This window comes from Oryctolagus cuniculus, chromosome 11 (genome assembly GCF_964237555.1).
Source record: "Oryctolagus cuniculus chromosome 11, mOryCun1.1, whole genome shotgun sequence".
NCBI classification, from domain to species: domain Eukaryota; kingdom Metazoa; phylum Chordata; class Mammalia; order Lagomorpha; family Leporidae; genus Oryctolagus; species Oryctolagus cuniculus.
The window spans coordinates 25527435-25547415 of NC_091442.1; the positions used below are offsets into that span (position 1 = coordinate 25527435).

General features: G+C 50.7%; 1 protein-coding gene across 3 annotated transcripts in view; it reads right to left on the reverse strand.

Moving 5' to 3' along the window:
* Window positions 1–19981, reverse strand: part of KIF3B (kinesin family member 3B) — a 95806-nt gene that overhangs the window by 36498 nt on the left and 39327 nt on the right. Inside the window, exon 1 of one of the 3 annotated variants that reach the window (XM_070051960.1) lies at window positions 8309–8329. The exons of 1 other annotated variant lie outside the window; for it this stretch is intronic. The gene's annotated coding sequence lies outside the window, so the exon portion shown is untranslated. Of the gene's footprint in view, window positions 1–7898; window positions 8055–8308; window positions 8330–19981 lie in introns of those variants that run through there. One more of the 3 variants, XM_008256144.4, reaches the window with a different exon arrangement.

Below are 19981 nucleotides of genomic sequence, written 5' to 3' on the forward strand. Positions count from 1 at the left end.
CACTGTAGATACCCACATCCCACAGTGGAATAGCAGGCTAGAGTCCCAGGCCCGATTCCCAACCCCAGCTTCCTGCTAACGCAGATCCTGGGAGAGGGCACCAGCGACGCCTCCAGTAACTGGGTTCCAGCCATACAGTGGGAGACCTGGAAGGGTTCCCGGCTCCCAGCTTATGGGACTGAAATCAGTAGATGGGAGTTCTCAGTCTTCTCTGTGTGCCTCTCTGCCTCTCAAATAAACAAACTTAAAAAAAAAATTAAAGCTGCATTACAGAGTTGCCGGTGTTGTAGCATAGGGGGTGAACCAGCAGTTGGAAGATTTGTGTGTGTGTGTGTGTGTGTGTGTGTGTCTCCCCTCTCTATATAACTCTGCCTTTCAAGTCAATTTTTTAAAAATATAGATGAAAGTTTACACACAGATAATCATCATTAAGTTGTTTTCTATAGCATTATTTGCAATATCTAACATTGAAAATAGCTTGACAACAAGGGAGGAAACAGATAAGAACTGCATATCAATGAGATAAAATGTACTTAAAATATATTTATATATGGACAGTAAAATGTTAATAGTGATTACTTTTGGGTGGTGGAAGTAAAGGCAAATCTTACTAACTTTAATTTTTCCAGGATTTTCCTAATTTTTCCTCAACAGGAATTTATCAGATATATAATCAGAATAAAGAACACTTCTATTTTTAAATAGGTGTGGCAACTGAAAAATTAAAGGAAAAACTAGATATATTTCTTAGGCTAGCATCTAACTTGTTATCACAGATCTTGCAAAACCAGTAACTTTCCAACAAGGACTTTCTTCATGTGGTTATCTCAAGTACTTGAGCTGATACCTTACCTTACCTTGGTGAAATCTTTTACAATTTACCAGCTAGATTTTTTTTTTTTTTTTTTTTGCTCAGGTTCTTGAAATAAATGTGTTATAAAGTAATTACTGGGGCTGGCGCTGTGGCAAAGTGGGTTAAAGCCCCGGCCTGCAGCACTGGCATCCCATATGGGTGCCGGTTCAAGTCCCAGCTGCTCCTCTCATGATCCAGCTCTCTGCTATGGCCTGAGAAAGCAGCAGAAGATGGCCCAGGTCCTTGGTGCCCTGTACCCACGTGGGAGACCGGAAGAAGCTCCTGGCTCCTGGCTTCAGATCTGTATAGCTCTGGCCATTGTGGTCATTCGGGGAGTGAACCACCAGATGGAAGACCTTTCTCTCTCTCTCTCTGGCTCTACCTCTCTCTGTAACTCTTTCAAATAAATAAAATAAGTCTTTAAATAAAGTAATGATTACTACAATCCACCGTGCTGCTGGTGATCCTGTTAAGAGCTCCCAGTTTCTGTTTAATTTATGTCACACACAAAAGCCCAAGTAAGCCACCTGAAGCCACTGCGGAAGGTGATATGACGGACCCCAGCCTGGGTAAGTGTATTCAGTCGCAAGCTCCCAGTACTGACAATTTATTTCACTGGACCCACTTCCCTTTACACACTACACTGAAATGAGAAAATACAAGTGCTGCAAATAATTTGCCAAAAGGTTTAAAAATAAAACCATATCCCCACCATTATCAGGGCTTACTCTTCAATGCAAATTGTGGCTTTGATGAATCTGCTCCTAACGACAGATCTGCTCGTGTATGAGCAGCTCAATGTCCGCAATCAGGGTGACAAAGTGAGGAGACACAATGGGATTAACTGAGCCTTGAACACAGACAGCCCAGGCTGCGGTGCAGATGTGTGACGCTGATAAGATGAGCTGATTACAATGCTCTCTGTCTGCCAAGAAACACGGTCCAGAAGCCTCACCCAGAAGGTCTGGGGAAAAGCCCGACACGAAATCACCAAGGAGGAAGAAAATACCACCCAATTCACACTCAGCCCTTTGGGCCCAGCTGGTTCCATTACCTCTCAGGCCAGAATTTCCTGGGATAGCACAGAATCTTTTTATGACTCTAGAGATAGGAGATGTTGAAAGCAAAACCATAAGCCCACAGGGCACAGAGGGAAAGCTGAGGCACTAGGAAATTGAATCTTTTACAATTAGTCAGCAGGTGCCAGAGGACTTCAGCCCACCTCTTCTCAGAGGTACCGATGTGATCACCAGAATCAAGAAACAGTTCAGGGCTAAATGACTCAGAAAGCAAGCTCACAGCTCCTATCTGCTTCAGCTGCTTCCACCCTGGAGTTCCACCACCAGGCAGTGTGAGAGGTAGCAGGTTTCTGGCCAAACTGGGTATCTGTTTGTGGCCTCGCTTGTCAAGTAATTGACACCCAGCATTACGCTAAAACAGCTCAAGGGTTTTCCCCCTGATTTCCGCAAACATTCTTTGAAGTCACTTTTTCAATCAGCATTTAAAATTATTTACCTAAATACAGAACAGAAAGGCCTCTGACAAGAAAGAAACCAGGGACATGGTCACTGTCCATCTGAAAACCAGTACCAATGAGGGCAGAAAGAGTCACCAGGAAGATGCTTGGCCTAGCAGGTAAACCGCCCACATTCCACGGCCGAAGGCCTAGGCTGAACTCCTTGCTCCAGCTCCTGACTCCAGCTTCCTCTAACACAAGCCCTGGGAGGCAGTAATGACGGTTCAAGGCATCAGGTTCCCGCCACCCACATGGGAGACCTGGATTGAGTTTCTGTCTTCAGCTCCTGCCCAGACTTGCCCCATCTGTTGCAGGCACTGGGGAGTGAACCAGCAAATGGGAGCTCTTTCTGTCCTCTGCCTCTGAAATAAATAGTAATGAAACTGAAGTCAGCCGATGGGGAGAAGTTATCTGACTTCTCTGTGCCTCTATTTTCTCTTCCAGAAAGTGGGATTAGTAACTGCCTTTTGTTGCAGGGCTGCTGTGGTTTGGAGAGTGTTTGTCCCAAATAAACTAGCTACTGCTATTACTTCTCACTGCCAATACCACTGGCAAGTCCTACTTCTAGGGTATTTACCTAGATGACTACCTCTCTTGGTATGGGAGTCTCAGTAAAATGCAGACTCCAGTCTATTAGATCTAAGCCTAGATTCTGCATTTCTTTTTCTTTCTTTTCTTTTTTTTTTTTTTTTTAAGATTTATTCATTTATTTGAAAGCAGGGTGAGCCTTCTCGCTTACTAAGAGAGAGAGATCTTCCCTCCTCTGGTTCACTCCCCCAAATGGCCACAACAGCCAAGAAGAGCCAGGCCAAAGCCAGGAGCCAGGAACTCCGTCCTGGTCTCCAACACGGGTGGCGGGGCCCAAGGACAGAACACACTTTGAGCAGCAAGGATCCACCCAACCCAGCTTGATATTATTGACAAAATAAACGACCCTGGATACTGGGAAGCAGACCCCGAGTGAACATGAGGGTGTCACGTAACCCTGCTGACTGAATGGGGAGAAAAATACCAAATGACCTTTCTCTCAGTCTTCATCTGAAAGAGAGATCAATATGTGTGCCACATGACCTCAAGCGGCTGAAAACGATAAACAAGGAGGCACGGAGACGGCGTTCCAAACTGCTGACAGAGCTCCATCTGTGGCGGCAGAGAGCCTGTGGTCTTCCCATTCACAAAGCTGAACCTACAGCAGTGTAGTGTCCAAATTCACAAGGGCAATGACCGCGACACACGAACGTGGAGCTTGAATTCCCCTGCTCAGAAGAGGTCCCATTCCAGGACCCTCTGGCAGAACACAACAGCTTCTCAAGGGGTTCCCGGGTCGAAAGATCTGAAACTGCATACCCGTCATCCAGTGGAGGAAACACCAACTGTGGCAGAGACAGCATGGCCACCTGGGGCACCGACAATGAACTTCACCAGTGATGTCACTCTTCCTGCCATCAGCCAAAACCCCAAGCAGGAAAGCAACACCAACAGCATGAGACAGATGGGCACTGCCCTGGCACAGCCCACACCTGCGGCTCCGCAAGCCGGCAAAGAGCCAGCCTGCGGGACAAGCGGGGCTTAGGCTGTCCACGGCAGAAGCCGCACAAGCTACGCCCGTGGTTCCTCCAGCACGCTCCGGGATTTCCTCCCCACAGACGAAGGTCTGATGGTCTGATGCCTGTACCTTAGGCCTCTCCTCTCAGGGGTTCAGAGCAAACCATGGTTAATTCTCCCTCACAAAGCTTCTTAGCAAACAGTGTCCTCATCAAGGCCGATGGCACTCCAACATCCACCTAACTGCTCAGGCCACAAACCAGGACGTTAACCCTACATCCCTTCCTTTCTGCCCTCCCTCATCCTGCCACTTTCACCTCCCAAACACATCCCCAGTGCACCCGCTTTCCCTGCCTCACTACCCCCACCCTGGAAGGTCACCATCATCTCTCACCAAAGGCCCTGACGAGCCTCCTGCCTGCCATTCTCATGCCTCTAAAATTCACTGGCCACACAGAGGCTGCAGGGACTTTTTCAAAACCAAACAGAACAGATCATGTCACTCGTCTTCTCGGGCCTCAATGGTTCGCGCTGCTTTTAGAATAAAATCACCCTTCATACTCCAACCTACAAGGCCCTGCACGATCTGAGATACACACACACACACACACACACACGGCCACCTCCACCCACCCAGCTCCTCTCCCCTGAACACCCCGTGGGCCTTCTGGCAGTCCCTGGAGCTTACTATGTTGGTTCTTCCCCGTGGCTGTACCCTTGCTATTCCTTCTGGTACATCTGCAAACGGCTGCCTCCTTCCGGGGGGCAAATCTCGGCAAAAATGTCCCAGCCTTAGCGAGACCTTCTCTAACCACTCGAAGTGGCAAAGCCCGCAATCCCCTGGCAAAGCTGCTCCCCACTGTTTTCACAGCAATTATTCCGATCCAAATTACTTGGTGGTCTGCCGGTGAACTTTCCATTTGCTGCCACTGGAATCTTATCTGGGAACAAGCACCTCATCTGCCTGTCTGCCTTCACACTGCTAGGCTACACGGTGCTACCAGCCCAGGAGCTGAAACCAAGGGAGCGTAGGAGCCAGCATGCCGGACGTGGCGTCAGAAGATCTGGATTCTAATACGAAATGGGCCGCTTCCTAGTTGACCAGCTTTTCTGACCTCAGGCTACTGGTCTGAACAATGTGGGTCTTCACCGCACCTTACAGAGTTATCGCCAAGACCAAATGAGTGGCGGCAGACGTAAGCACGTGTGTATACCATCAGGTGTCATGAGAGAGCATTCATCATCAGCCACCACAAGGCAGGCGCTTTCTCAGGGCCCCACAATGAGCAGACGCAAAGGCTCAGCGAACAATCTGTGGCTTCTGAGCCAGGCACACAACAGAGGAGATGTGAATCAGCGTCTTTACTCCACACAGAGGCAAACAGAGGGCAGGGATGCATTTCAAGAAGTCAAATGCCAGTCATCACCAGGCAGGCTCCGAGCCCCCTAAAGGACGCGATGCTGGCACTGGCACTGGTAGCCACATCCTCCACGCGCCTGGGCCAGAGGGAGTTAGGGAACATTTACCGGACGGCTGCCGAGCCCCCAAGCTTGGCACCCTACCGTCAGCCTTCACCTTTCTTTGCAACCCACGCTGGCACAAAATCGCAGGCTCCTGGGGCAACCCTGCAATCACACCAACATTTCCATGACGCTCTCCCGGCTTTTACTGCTGATGCTTGCAATGCCCTCGCGAGGCGGACAGACCTGCATTATCACGTACTGTGATCTACTCATGCACCAACCACGACGGAATGTAACGTACAGTAGGGGTGCTATGTCAAACCCAGACAGTGACTGCCAGTGTTTACCAAACATGCCGAGCACCTCACGGGCGTCACTGGTAGCCCCATTTCACAGATGCAGCATGGCAGCACAGGAGGGGAAGGGAAGTGCTGAGCGGCACACGGCCGGCGAGTGGCAGAGGCGACTGGGAGACTGAATGTTTAACCACAGTGACAGCACCACTGCGAGGGCCTTCAGAGCCACCCAGCCTACACCCCTCACCAAATTTAAAGAGGATAGTACGATGGCCAGAGAAGCCCTTTTTCAAAAAAAATATATTTTATCTATTTGTTTGAGAGAGAGTTACAGACAGTGAGAGGGAGAGACAAAGAGAGAGGTCTTCCATCTGCTAGCTCACTCCCCAAATGGCCACAACAGCCAGAGCTGTGCCGATCCGAAGCCAGGAGCTTCCTCCGGGTCTCCCACGTGGTTGCAGGGGCCCAAGCGTCTGGGCCATCTTCCATTGCTTTCCCAGGCCAGAGCAGAGCCATTGGATCAGAAGAGGAGCAGCTGGGACTAGAACCAGCACCATTATGGGATGCCAGCGCCATAGGTGGAGGATTAACCTGCTGAGCCACAGCGCCAGTCCCAAGAAGCCCTTTTTAAACACACTGGCTCTTTTCTGACATCCACACTTTGCAATGGGTCTATTATAAGTACAATCTCGTTTTCTTGCTGTTGGAAGGAAAGCTTCTAGCCAAAGCAGTCAGAAGTAACAAAAGAAAACCTCTGCAGCCCTCGTAACAGCTACTGCTAAAATCCGAGGCAGGGCAGGCGCTGTGGCGCAGCCAGTTACGCGGCCACTTGGTTCTTCTGCATCCCATCGGACTGCCAGTCTGAGTCCCAGCTAGCCTGCTTCCAATTCAGCTTCCTGCTAACACACATGGGAACACAGTTAATGACGGCTCAAGTGCCTGAGTCCCTGCTACCCATCTGGGAGACCCAGATGGAGTCCTGGGCTCCTGGTTTCAGCCTGGCCCAGCTTCAGCTGTTCCTGGCATTTGGGGAGTGAACCAGGGGATGGAAGATCGATTGATATCTCTCTTTCTCTCTCTCTGCCATTCTTCTTTTCAAATAAATAAATAAGCCCTTTCAAAGGCACCAGGGTACGGGACATGAAACGCAGGATTCACCTGGAAACATGTCCGGCTCCATCACCTAGTAAGATTACTGGGCAAGTCATTTGCTTTTTCTGAACCTGCTTCATCATATGCCAAATGAGGACATCACCAGCTACCTGGTACAGTCTATAGAAAGCTTAACTGGGATAATGCACCTGAAAAATGAATATGCATGTAAATATAATTTTTACTGCTTTAAGCACTTCCCAAAGGACACAAAGATAACCTTCTCTTCTGGAAGCGCCAACAAAGCACCAGGAGAAACCGAGGCCATAACAGGTGACCTTAGGGCTTCTCCCGCCAGGGTTACCAGCAGAGGTCAACCACCTGTCTTGCTCTGAGCAGACTGGAGAAGTGAAAGTGGGCGTGGAAGCACGTCCACAGTGGTGGCAGTACCCGAATGAGCTGGTGCGCTACACACCTAAATCCTGCCTCTCCCTGGACGCTTGCCCATCCCACTGCAGACCCTCAACAGCTTGCGAGCACTTACCATGTGCCCATTTTACAGATCAGGGAAAGAAGGCTCAAAGAGATTAACGTGTCCAAGGCCACACAGTCACCAAGCGGAGACGCAGAGTCTAAACTCAAGACACTGACTTCACACTGGACGCTGGACCCCAAGCTAGGCTGCCCTCTCTACATTTAGGGCACTTTCACATCCACGTCTCTCTATCTTCACCACTCTGAGCAGCCAGGGTTAGGACCCCACTGCACAAACAGGTCAACCGAGGCCAGAGAAGGGATGGGACTTGCCCAAGGTCACACAGGGAGCCTGGGACAGCGCCCAAGCCCGGACCCCAGCGCCTCCTTCCCCGCCCCCTCCCGGGCTGGGGCCCGCCCCCAGGCCCCCTCCAGGGAACTGGGACCCCGGGCGGCCGGTGCAGGTGTCGGGTTGCGGAGGAGGGGCGAGGCCGCCGGGAAGGCTGAGGATGCCCGGAGGAAGGGCAGAGGATGCTCAGGCTGGCGAGGCAGCAAAGCCGGGCGGCGGCGGCGACGGCGGCGCGGGCCGTCGGGAAGACCCCAGCCGGCCGCAGGGAGCGGCCGTGCCGGGTGGGTGCCGGAGCCGCTCCCGACTCACCTGCAGCCCGAGCCGAAAGCGGGCGGCGGCGGCGGCGGCGGCGGGGGCGGCGGCGAACCCCGGGCTCAGCCATTCCCCGCTGCCCCGGATGGGGAGAGTCGGCGGCCGCTCACTTCCTTAGCAACCCGGCTCGGCGACCCACTTCCTTAGCAACCGCTATCAATTTCAATAACTTTATTGGGAGCGCGGACACGGCGGGCTGGGCGGGGCCCGGCGGGGTGCCGGCGCGGACTGCGCGCCTCTGGGGCGCGGGTACCTTCACCTACCGGGAGCGCCACGCGGCCGCACTCCAGCCGCCGGGAGCTCGCGCGTCAGCCTCTCTGTCTGGAAAATGGATGCCCTGCTTGGGCACACCGCCCGACGTCTCCGCCTTTCACATCCATTATCTGCCTTGCTCGTGTCTCTCTCACCTTACAGGGGTCGTTCTTGGCTCCGCGCCGCCCCTCACCGTTCACATCCCGTCAGCCACCAACAGGGAGACTCAGAGGTGTTTCTCCTTTCCCCTTCGCCCTGTCCTGCGAGCCACCGCGCCGGGCCAGGCCGGGTCCCTGCTCCAGGGCGCCTGCTCCACTTGCTCTCCGCGACTCTGCTTTTGTTCAGCCCTGCCCTGCGAACCCATCTTCCACAGGGCGGCCTGAAGAACCATTAAAACAGGCCACGTCACTCTCTGGTTAACGAACACTCTTTCACGGGGTCTCACTGCTCTTAGAGTCAAATCCAACATCTCTATTACTTGCTGCAGAATAGTTAAAAACCTGTTCCAGCCAGGGGCTGTCCCACCGCCGCCCCGCGGAAACTCACACCTGCTGTTACCCACCCCACAGCCCGGGCACAGGCCCAGAACCCAGCACAGACAGTCCCAGAACCAGGCTGGAGCCGCCGCAGGTGCGGCTGCACGGATGCACGCCTGCGTGCGATGCTCTTCCCCACCCCACCCTCGCTTTGTGCCTGGTGTGGTGGACCTCACCACTTTCTGCGGATCAGAACGTTTCACTTCTTGTTCCTGAATGCACGTCTGGAATTGAGATCGAGTTCCAGGCAGTGATGTATGCGAGCCACGCCCGGGCCTGGCCCACAAACCGACCCTTCCCACCCCCACCCCCGTCGTCGCTTACACTTGCTCTACTTCAGAGTAAGGATTTTCTTTTAAATAAAAAGTTTTTAAAAGATTTTATTTATATATTTGAGAGGTAGAGTTACAGATAGAGAGGGAAGGACAGAAGGGTCTTCCATCCTCTAGTTCACTCCCCAGATGGCCACAATGGCCAGAGCTGAGCTGATCCGAAGCCAGGAGCCAGGAGCGTCCTCCAGGTCTCCCACACAGGTGCAAGGGCCCAAGCACTGGGGCCATCCTCCACTGCTTTCCCAGGCCATAGCAGAGAGCTGGATGGGAACAGGAGCAGCTGGGACTCGAACCAGCGTCCATATGGGATGCCAGTATTGCAAGCAGAGGCTTAGCCCACCACGTCATAGCACCAGCCCCCAGAGGAAGGATTTTAAACGACTCCATTACTGCAGGAGACGACTGAGCAGCAAAACACGAGTGACTTGCACCAATGAGATGCCCCCTGAGAAAAGGACAGCTGGCCAGGAAGCTGGATCATCAGGGTTGGAAATGAACTTGTATTGGCTCATACCATTGAGATGTAGAGCCCCCAGCTAAGACCCCCAAGCCCAAGTCAAGCCTTAAGTCCCAGTTCACTTACCTTCCCTTAACCTACCTGACTCCCCTACCCACATCATTTGAAATGTTTAACAATAAACAATAATTACCTTTTTTTTTTTTTTTGACAGGCAGAGTTAGACAGTGAGACAGAGACAGAGAGAAAGGTCTTCCTTCCGTTGGTTCAACCCCCAAATGGCCGCTATGGCCAGCGCTGCACCGATCCGAAGCCAGGAGCCAGGTGCTTCTTCCTGGTCTCCCATGCGGGTGCAGGGCCCAAGCACCTGGGCCATCCTCCACTGCCTTCCCAGGCCACAGCAGAAAGCTGGACTGGAAGACAAACAACCAGGACAGAATCCGGTGCCCCAACTGGGACTAGAACCCGGTGTGCCGGCGCCGCAGGTGGAGGATTAGCCAAGTGAGCAGCTGCACTGGCCAATAATTACCTTTTAATGATTACAAATATTACTGCCCACTAAGCCAAGGAATGTATAGGTTTACGTTTCATTTCTCCCATTATCTTGTGGTATATTCTGAGGCTAACAATTGCCTCATTTTTTTTTTTTCATTTTTATTAGGTTTGTTTTTTTTTGTTTTGTTTTGTTTTTTTTTGCCATTGTCAATTGTTTCTGTATGTTCACTAAATCAGGCAAGTACTTTGCAGTGATTTCTTTTTTTCTGGATGCTTAAATGCAACAAGTAGGGACTGGCATTGTGGCATAACAGGCTAAGCCGCTGCCTACAGCACTGGCATCCCATTTGGCATCGCAAGCCCCAGCTGCTCCACTTCTAATCCAGCTCTCTGATGGTGGTTTGGGAAAAATGGCAGAGGAGGGCCAAAGTTCCTGAGTCCCTGCCACCCACATGGGAGACCCAGAGGAAGCTCCAGGCTTCTGGCTTCCGCCTGGCCCAGCCCTGGCAGTTGCAGCCATGTAGAGGATGAACCAGAAAAATGGAATCAATCTCTCTGTCTCTCTCTTCCCACCCCCTGACCTTCAAATAAATAAATCTTTTTAAAATATTGTTTTTTAAAAAAAAAAAAAACCAACTACAAATAGTTTGTGAGTTTTTTTGTTTTGTTTTGTTTTGTTTTGTTTTGTTTTTTTGACAGGCAGAGTGGACAGTGAGAGAGACAGACAGAGAGAAAGGTCTTCCTTTGCCGTTGGTTCACCCTCCAATGGCCGCCGCGGCCAGCGCACCGCGCTGATCCGATGGCAGGAGCCAGGAGCCAGGTGCTTTTCCTGGTCTCCCATGGGGTGCAGGACCCAAACACCAGGGCCATCCTCCACTGCACTCGCTGGCCACAGCAGAGGGCTGGCCTGGAAGAGGGGCAACCGGGACAGAATCCGGCGCCCTAGCCGGGACTAGAACCCGGTGTGTCGGCGCCACTAGGCAGAGGATTAGCCTAGTGAGCCGCGGCGCCGGCCTGTGAGTTTTGTTTTCTTCTCCTAATGACTTCAGCCTCACTGCTCTCAGAACCAAATCCCAATTCCTTACTACCAGTGCTCTCCAGACATACTGGGTACCTGATGTCCTACTCCTGGGCTGGGTCCCCTGTGCCTCTGGGTTGTGTGTTGACTCCCTGGTCTCCATGCAGCACATCTCTTAGTGGATTCCCGGAGCAGAGCACACAGAAGCAAATATGCTTAGTCCTTGAACGTCTAAATGTGTCTTCACTTGTTCTAATAGTTTAGCAAGGTATAGAAATTTAAGCTTAAAAATTATTTTCTCTCAAATTTCCAAGGCATAGCATTACTTCTCACTTCCAATATCCAGATTTAAGACACCTCATGCCATTCCTAATCCTAAGGCCTCGTATATGACAAGTCCTTTTTCTTTTCTTCACATCATGAGAAGCTTCTAGGCTATTCTCTTTATCCACAATGTTCTGTGTGATGATTCACCCTCACTGAGGGTCTTTCTTCTCTTGTTATTAGCTGGCCCCCTCCAGTCTAGGAAAGTTTCATTATTTCTTTGATAATCCACCCCCTTTCCCCTTTGTGTTCTTTTCCTGGAACTTTTGTATGTTGTGGACTGAACTCCTAATTTTTCTCATTGTTTCTCTCTTACTTTCCCTCTTCTCAGCTTTTTTGTTCTTCTCTCTGGGAGATTCCCATCCCCATCTTTAGCATCCATCTCTTCCTTGGAAGGATTCTGGGCTCACGTTTTCATCATCAAATCAATATTTTCTTTTGGGTTGTAACTTCCTCCCCATGTGGAGTCAGTTAGTAATGCCTGCCAAAAGCTTGCTGAAATCCTCAGGCCACTAACGTCCTTCCCCTGTTCTATTAGCACTGTGGGTTTACACAGCTCCTAGTCCTCCTTGTCAAACAGGTGGGGTATGATGGGGGAAAGTAAATAGATGTCATCAACCCACGAGGTTTAACTGGATGTCGTCACTGCTTTATAATTTTCAAGGACAAAGACACAGGTACATGAAATGGTATTAATAGACAATTCAGAAAAGCAAGAATAGAAAATATGTCTTTCAAACACAGGAAAAGATGCTTCTAATCACTCATATTAAAGGAAATGAAAATGAAAATGAGATTTGATTTTATGTATCAGAGAGGGGGCATTGCTAAGACATTGTTGATGAGGACCTGACCTTCATCCTGTGCTGAGAAATGGGATTAGTAGTGGTAGCTGTGCAGTGCAGGGTGACCAGCCGGTCCTGGTCTGCCCAGGACTTCCCATGCTTCATCATCAAAGTTCCCATGTCCCAGGAACTCTCTCTGTCTGGACAGAGTGGGATGAGGGGTTCTCCTAGACTGGTTTTCTGACACGCGTCCACTCCCAGCGTTGCTTTCTCACAGCGTGTCCCCTTTCCCACCCGGCTTGGACTGTGCAGCACTTGTTGCCAAGGGAAGTTATTTCAGCAGATAAACAGGGAAAATTTGATTCTCAAAAGCTCAGAGAAGGAAAGAAGTCTTGAGAAATTCTGGAGCCCTGGTCGGTTTGATGAAGGGGAGACGCAGCGAGTACGCTGCAATAGTAGCAAGAGGCAGTGGGGCTGGGACAGGGGTCCTGGTCTGGAGGCAGCATGTGGACCCCAGCAGAACCCCCTGCCCCCGCCTCTCCTGGAGCAAACTCCAGCCTAGAAACGAGTTGATCTAATTCTCATGAGTACCATTGTGTCAGCTCGTCTAACAACAGAGCCCAACTCTGATGACAGCAGGAGAGGAATTATTACCAGGATAATGGGAAGTTCACACAGTCACTGGGAAGTGGGGAGGAACCTGATGACACCTGTCATGGTAGAACTGACTGAAGCCCAAACCAGGAGAAAGGCAGCACACAGCCCGGAGAGCCAGGACTGCCTTTCTTCTGATCTCATGCAGGGAAAGTGACTTCCAGCATATCCCCCTGAGCGCTGACCAAGGGCAGATGGCCTGGCTCCCCACGCAAGCATGAAATCACTGAGGTTTCTTTCTTCTCTGACATTTTAGAAAAGTGCCATCCAACAGATCTTTCTACCGAGATGGAAGCGTTCTGTGCCTGCACTGTCCAGAACGGTCATAGCCACCTGCCACGCGGGGCTACTGAGCATTGGAAATGAGACTGGTGCACCATTTATTGATTTCATTTTACTAGATGTATGCTTAAATGCCCACACGTGGCTAGTGGCTACCACATTGGATGCACAGCTCTGGGCTAGGAAAAATGGCAAATGTGGACCATGAGGTGTGAGTCCCACCCGGCTCCATCCATCACCAACTAGCTGAGGGACCTGGTACAGGGCACTTCACCTTTCTGGGCTCTGTTTTCTTGTCTGTGAAATGGGGCCACGGTATGCCCTAGCTCAGGCTTGCTGTGAGGATTAAGCGAGACGTGGTGTAGGACGCTGCCTGGCACTTGGTGCTCCATGCACGAGGATCCTTTTGCCCCTTTGTTGGGTGGGGCCACGGTGCCCTCCAGGGACGCAAGCATGCAAAGGTGAGTTCTGCCGCTGAGAGGGGTCAGCCTTCTCGGAAATGTCAGACCGCGTGGAGCGGGGGCCGGGCGCACAGAGAAACTGCGGCACGGATGACTTATTAGAATGCAAGCAGGCAGCATCCTAAGCCCTCTCGGGAAGAAACGAGATGCCTGGCTTGGACCGCGGCCAAGCACCTGAGATGGGCTTGATGGTTCTCCCTTGGCTGAGTGCCCAGACACAGTATGGATGCCACCCCAGGCCCGAGGGAGGCTTGCAGGGCTGGGAATGAGCTAATGGCTTCTAAACTCACATCTTTGATGTTTTCTGCAAAGCCAGACAGGAGCTGGCTGCTAATTGCTTCCTCCTCAGGCACTTAACTGGCTGTGTGACCTTGGGCAAGTTCGTTCACCTTTCTGGGCCCTGTTTCCCTGCTTACTCTCAATGTTTTCCCAGGGATTGTGTGCGGCGTGCTCTCCCAGGTCTGAGCACAGAAAATGATGCAGGATGATAAAACCTACAAAGTTCAAACCTAGAGCAGAGGCAGGGCTTGGAGCCTGCTGACAGAAGCCGGACTACACCCAAGTCCCAAGCCTTGGTTCTGTTTCGTTCACTGGATCCTTTGCACTGAGCACAGTGGCTGGACCACAGCAGCACACATCACACTTAAAACATCTATCACAAGGGGCCAGCGCCTTGGCTCACTTGGTTAATCCTCCGCCTGTGGCGCCGGCATTCCATATGGGTGCCGGGTTCTAGTCCCGGTTGCCCCTCTTCCAGTCTAGCTCTCTGCTGTGGTCCAGGAGTGCAGTGGAGGATGGCCCAAGTGCTTGGGTGCCTGCACCCACCTGGGAGACCAGGAAAAAGCACCTGGCTCCTGGCTTCGGATCAGTGTAGCACTGGCCATAGTCTCTCACTGTCTATATCTCTACCTGTCAAATAAAAAAAGTCTATCACAATTCATTTATCATCTAAGCATATCTTTAAAAGAGACTGATTTATTTGAAAGGCAGAGTGGCAAAGAGAGAAAACACACACACACACACACACACACAATCTTTCATCTACCAGGTCACTCGTCCAATGCCTGCAGTAGCCGGGGCAAGGCCAGGCTGAATTCAAAAATCTGGAACTCCGTCTGGGTTTCCCACATAGGTGGCAGGGACCCAAGTACTTGAGATATCACCCACTGCCTTCCCGTGCATTAGCAGGAAGCTGGACCAGAAGTTAGGAGGCTGGGACCTGAACCAGTGCTCTTGATATGGGAGGCCGGTGTCCAGAGCAACAGCTGACCCCTTGGCATTATTCACAACAGCCGAAAGGAGGCAGCAACCCAAGTGGCCATCACAGATGAATGATAAACAGAGTGGTACAAACAACGGAATATTGTTCAGCTTTTGAAAGGAAGGAAATCCTGACCCAGGCCACAGTGTGAACAAACCTTTACGGCATTATGCTAAATGAAATAAGTCAGCCACGAAAGGACAAATACTGTATGATTCCACCTGTCTGAGGTACCAAGAATAATCAAATTCGTAGACAGAAGAATGGCAGCTGTCAGGGGCTAGGGAGGAAGAGGATGGGAAGCTGTTGAATGGATATAAAATTTCAGTTTTGCAAGATGGAATGAGTTCTAGATTGGCTGCACTACAAAGCAAATATTTGGTAGCCCCACGTTTTCGGAGAGGGCTATATCCCAAGCCCCCAAGTGGATGCCTGAGCCTGCAGCTAGTACTGAACCCTATCACTTAATGCCTTTTCCATCTTTTTTTTTTCCTTAAAGATTTACTTATTTATTTGAAAAGCAGAGTTACAAAGAAGCAGAGAGAGAGAGAGAGAGAGAGAGAGAGAGAGAGAGAGGTCTTCCATCCACTGGTTCACTTCCCAAAAAGGCAGCTACGGCTGGAGCTGGGCCGATCCGAAGCCAGGAGCCAGGAGCTTCTGGGTCTCCCACACAGGTGCAGGGGCCCAAGGACTTGGGCCATCTTCCACTGCTTTCCCAGGCCATAGCAAGGAGTTGAATTGGAAGTGGAGCAGCCAGGACACAAACTGGTGCCCACATAGGATGCCGGCACTGAAGGCGGTAGCTTTACCCACTAAGCCACAGCTTGCTCCAGCCCCAGCCTTTTCCATCTTAACCAAGCGCTTACAATGCACTGAGGCCATAACATTTTCAATTTGAGATACTACCAAAAAAACAAAAACAACAACAATAACAAAAAAAAAAAAAAAAAACCCTAGATTTGCTTGGATTTTTCTTTCTACATAATTTCACAGAAGCTGGTTCTTTTTAAAAAGATTTATTTTTATTTATTTTATAAAGTTACAGAGAGAGATCTTCCATCTGCAGGTTCACTCCCTAAATGGCTGCAATGGCCAAGGCTGGGCCAGCCCGAAGCCAGGAACCAGGAGCGTTTACCGAGTCTCCCACGTGGTGCAGGGGTCAATCACTTGGGCCATCCTCCACTGCTTTCCCAGGCTCGCTGGCAGGGAGCTGGGATAGCTGGGCCTCAAACTGACGCCACATGGGATGCCAGCGCTGCAGGTGCAGCTCACCCCGCAGCACCCCAATGCCAGCCCCAAGAAGCTGGTTCTCACCATTGACCTCACTAACTTCATTATGCAAATCTTTCCCTTTCACTGTCAAGTTGAGAACTCTCGCCTTCTCACTCAAGGAAGCACTTTGGGCTTCCTTTGGCATATCTGAGTTGCCAACACCACTCCCCTCGTGCGTGAAGGATTATTTGAACACAGCGCTGCATCACTGCAGCAGTGGGTCTGATCACAGAGACTGTGGGCAGCGAGTGTACCCAGCATGGCTGTGTGTGCTGGACCAACTGATTGTCACCCAGGGAGGGACACAGCAGGATGGCGTAAGGTGCTGTCTGACCTTGGCCTCTCCTCTCCAAGGACACACACAATGTACCACGTCCATACTTGATCTGCATTTCGAAGCGTGGCCCAGCACGCTTACTTTCCCAACTGAGGTTTGGCCAAAGGAAAACTCTGTATTTCTGGCACCTAAGGAGGAACACGTGACCTGCACTTCTTCTTCTCCTTCTTCTTTTTTGACAGGCAGAGTTAGTGAGAGAGAGACAGAGAGAAAGGTCTTCCTTCCGTTGGTTCACCTCCCACATGGCCACTATGGCCAGCGCGCTACACCGATCTGAAGCCAGGAGCCAGGTGCTTCTCCTGGTCTCCCATGGGGTGCAGGGCCCAAGCACTTGGGCCATCCTCCACTGCCTTCCCGGGCCACAGCAGAGAGCTGGACGGGAAGAGGAGCAACCGGGACAGAATCCGGCGCCCCAACCGGGACTAGAACCCGGTGTGCTGGCGCCGCAGGCGGAGGATTAGCCTAGTGAGCCATGGCGCCGGCCAGTGACCTGCACTTCTAACAACTAAAATCAAAGACCCCAGGCGCCAGGTCATGGCCTAGAGGGTTAAGCTGCAGACTGGGGACCATGCGAGAGGGCCTGGCTTGTGTTTCTGATCCTCTGAACTTCTGATCCAGCTTCCAGTTAATACACCTGGGAGGCAGTGGATGATGGCCCAGGTACTTGGGTCCTTGCCACCCATGTGGGAGACTTGTACAGAGTTCCTGGCTCCCAACTTCCTCTAGCTGTTGCAGGCATTTGGGGAGTGATCCAGCAGATGGAAGATCTCTCTCTCTCTGTCACTCAGCCTTTCAAGTAATAAATAAATAAATCTTTTAAAAAGTCCCCCAAGGGGCCAGCATTATGGCGTAGTGGGTAAAGCTACCACCTGTGATGCCAGCATCCCATATGGACCTGGCTGCTCTACTTCTGATCCAGCTCCCTGGGAAAGCACAGGAGGATGGCGCATGTGCTTTGGCCCCTTCACCCATGTGGGAGACAAGGATGAAGCTCCTGGCTCCTGGCTTCGACCTGGCCCAGCTCTGTCTGGCTGTTGCAGGCATTTGGGGAGTTAATTGTTGGATGGAAGATCTCTCTCTTTCCGTCTTTCCCTCTCTCTCCCTGTAACTCTGCCTTTCAACTAAATAAAACAAATAAATCTTTAAAAAGTTAGGAAAATGAAAGTCCCCCAAATATTGCAACCTATCTCAATCGCTCTTATAAACAGCTATTCTGTTGGCTAGAGCTGGGTTCAGTGGATGGAAGCCCTAGAGAGGCCCTCATCATGGTGTCTTTATTGGATTTCTTTAGCACTGCAAATTTATTTACAAAATATTTACTTATTTATTTGCTGATAGCACTGCATTTATTGGGTGTTTCTTGTGTGCCAAGAACTATTTTATGTATCACGTATCTACCTCTTTGAGAGCTGGGAGTTATTTTTATTCCTGTTTTGCAGAAGAGAACAGAGACTCGAAACAATTGCCCAATGAACAATTCAATTACCAATTACCAATTGCAGAGTAAGATTTCAAGGTTATTCTTTTTTTCCCTTTGTTTTTACTTATTTATTTGAAAGGCAGATTTGCACAGAGAGAGAGAGGTCTTCCATCTGCTGGTTCATTCCCCAAATGGCTGCAGTGGCCGGGGCTGGGGCAAAACAAAGCCAGGAGCCAGGAGGTTTATCTGGGTCTCCCATGTGGTGCAAGGGCCCAAGCACGTGGGCCATATTGCATGCCTTTCCCAGGCCATTAGCAAGGAGCTGGATTGGAAGTGGAGCAGCCAGGACTCAAACTGGTTCCCAAATGAGATGCCAGTGTTGTAGGCAGTGGTCTTATCTCCTATGCCACAATGCTGGCCCCTCAAAGCCCATTTAACCCAGCTTCTGAGCCTGTGACTTCTGCCTTCTCTGTGTTTGCAAATTAGTGGACTGGAGGGAGGACAGCACCTCTCCGGTTTGGGGGTGTGTGTGTGTGTGTGTTGCTGTTGTTTTCCCCAGCCTTCCTAGCGTTTTATAAACCAGAGAATTAATTGCCAATGTTTAAAAAGTCAGATTTCCCATTTAAGAAATCAGATTTTTCAGGTTCTCTTGAGAATCCAGATGCAAAGTCGTGGCTGCAAAGGGCCTGGGTTCCCAAAAGGCACTGGCCGGCTGGAGGGAGTGGCAGCTACAACCACAAAGCAGGACATGTGCACGCTGCCTGGACACAGGCTGCCCTACCCCAGCTGCCTCAGCCATTCTCCCTGCTGCGGACACACTGGTGTTCGTGACCCTTGGTCCACACTTCGGGTTGGCTTGCTGTACACTGAGCTGCTGTCGTAAGGAGACGTGCCGACCGAAGCTACACGGCTAACCTGCTGGGGATGCTGGGGAGGGACTTCAAAAGCCACTTGGGGGACTGGATCAGATAACGTGTCTAACTCCTCCCAGCCCTGCCAGGGCAAACATTGACTTAAGACTTTGCAGCACGTATTTTTAATAACTAACTTCCCCTCTGGTCTCACCTTACTGTTGCACCCTCTGCTTTGCCATCACCTCAATTTCTTGATCTATTTATATATGTTTAATCATAGGATTCTATTGTGTGAATTCTTGAACGCTTCCTCAAATTCTTTTTCTTTTGGAACAAGGCATGGGGAACAAATAAATCCATACATCAATATTTACCAAAAAGGCTTGGCTCCAGGTATTGAAAAGAAATTAAAAAAAAAAAAAAGGGCACTGGCATCTCACATGGGCGCCGGTTTGAGTCCTGGCAGCTCCATTTCCGATCCAAATCCCTGCTAATGTGCCTGGGAAAGCAGCAGAGGATGGCCCGGGGACCTACTATTTTGACACTATATTGTTCTTTGTGGTTTGAATCTTTTACAACAACAATGCATTCTCAGGTTGCTGTTCTGATTTTGTTTTTTCTTTTCCCTTTACTTGAAATGCAGGGAGACAGAGACAGACACACAGACAGACACACACAGACAGACAGACACAAACACACACAGAGGGGGAGAGAGAGAGAGAGAGAGTATTCCATCCATTCACTCCCCAAATGCCCACAGCAGTCAGAGATGGGCCAGGCCAAAACCAGGACCCTGAGTCTCCCACATGGGTTGCAGAACCCCACATACCTGAGCCATCAGCTGCTACCTCCTTGAGTGTGTGTTAGCAGGAAGCTGGAAGCGGAAGTGGAGCTGAGACTTGAACCCAGGCACTGTGACATGGGACACGGTCCCAAGCAGTGTCTTAGCTCGCCCCACTGTTGTAATTCTCTGCTGCTGAACAGCAAACTGTTCCAAACTCAGTGGCATAAGCAGCCATCCTACTCTGAATCTCTATTCGAGAGATTCCTGCTGTCTCCAGGGGTGACACTGTTAATACTTTAAGGAGTATCTTTCCAGGGCTTTTCCCGTATATTTGCATATGTACAAGGGGACTTCAAAAGTTCACAGAAAATGGAATTAAAGGATGTGCATTTTGGTGGACAAATATTGAAATCAGGGGGGCCAGTGTGGTGGTGGAGCAGGCAAAGCGGCTGCTTGTGACGTGGAATCCCGTGTCAGAATGCTGATGTGAGTTCCAGCTGCTCCACTTCCCATCCCGCTTCCTGCTAACGTTCCTGATTTGGGAGACCTGGATGGA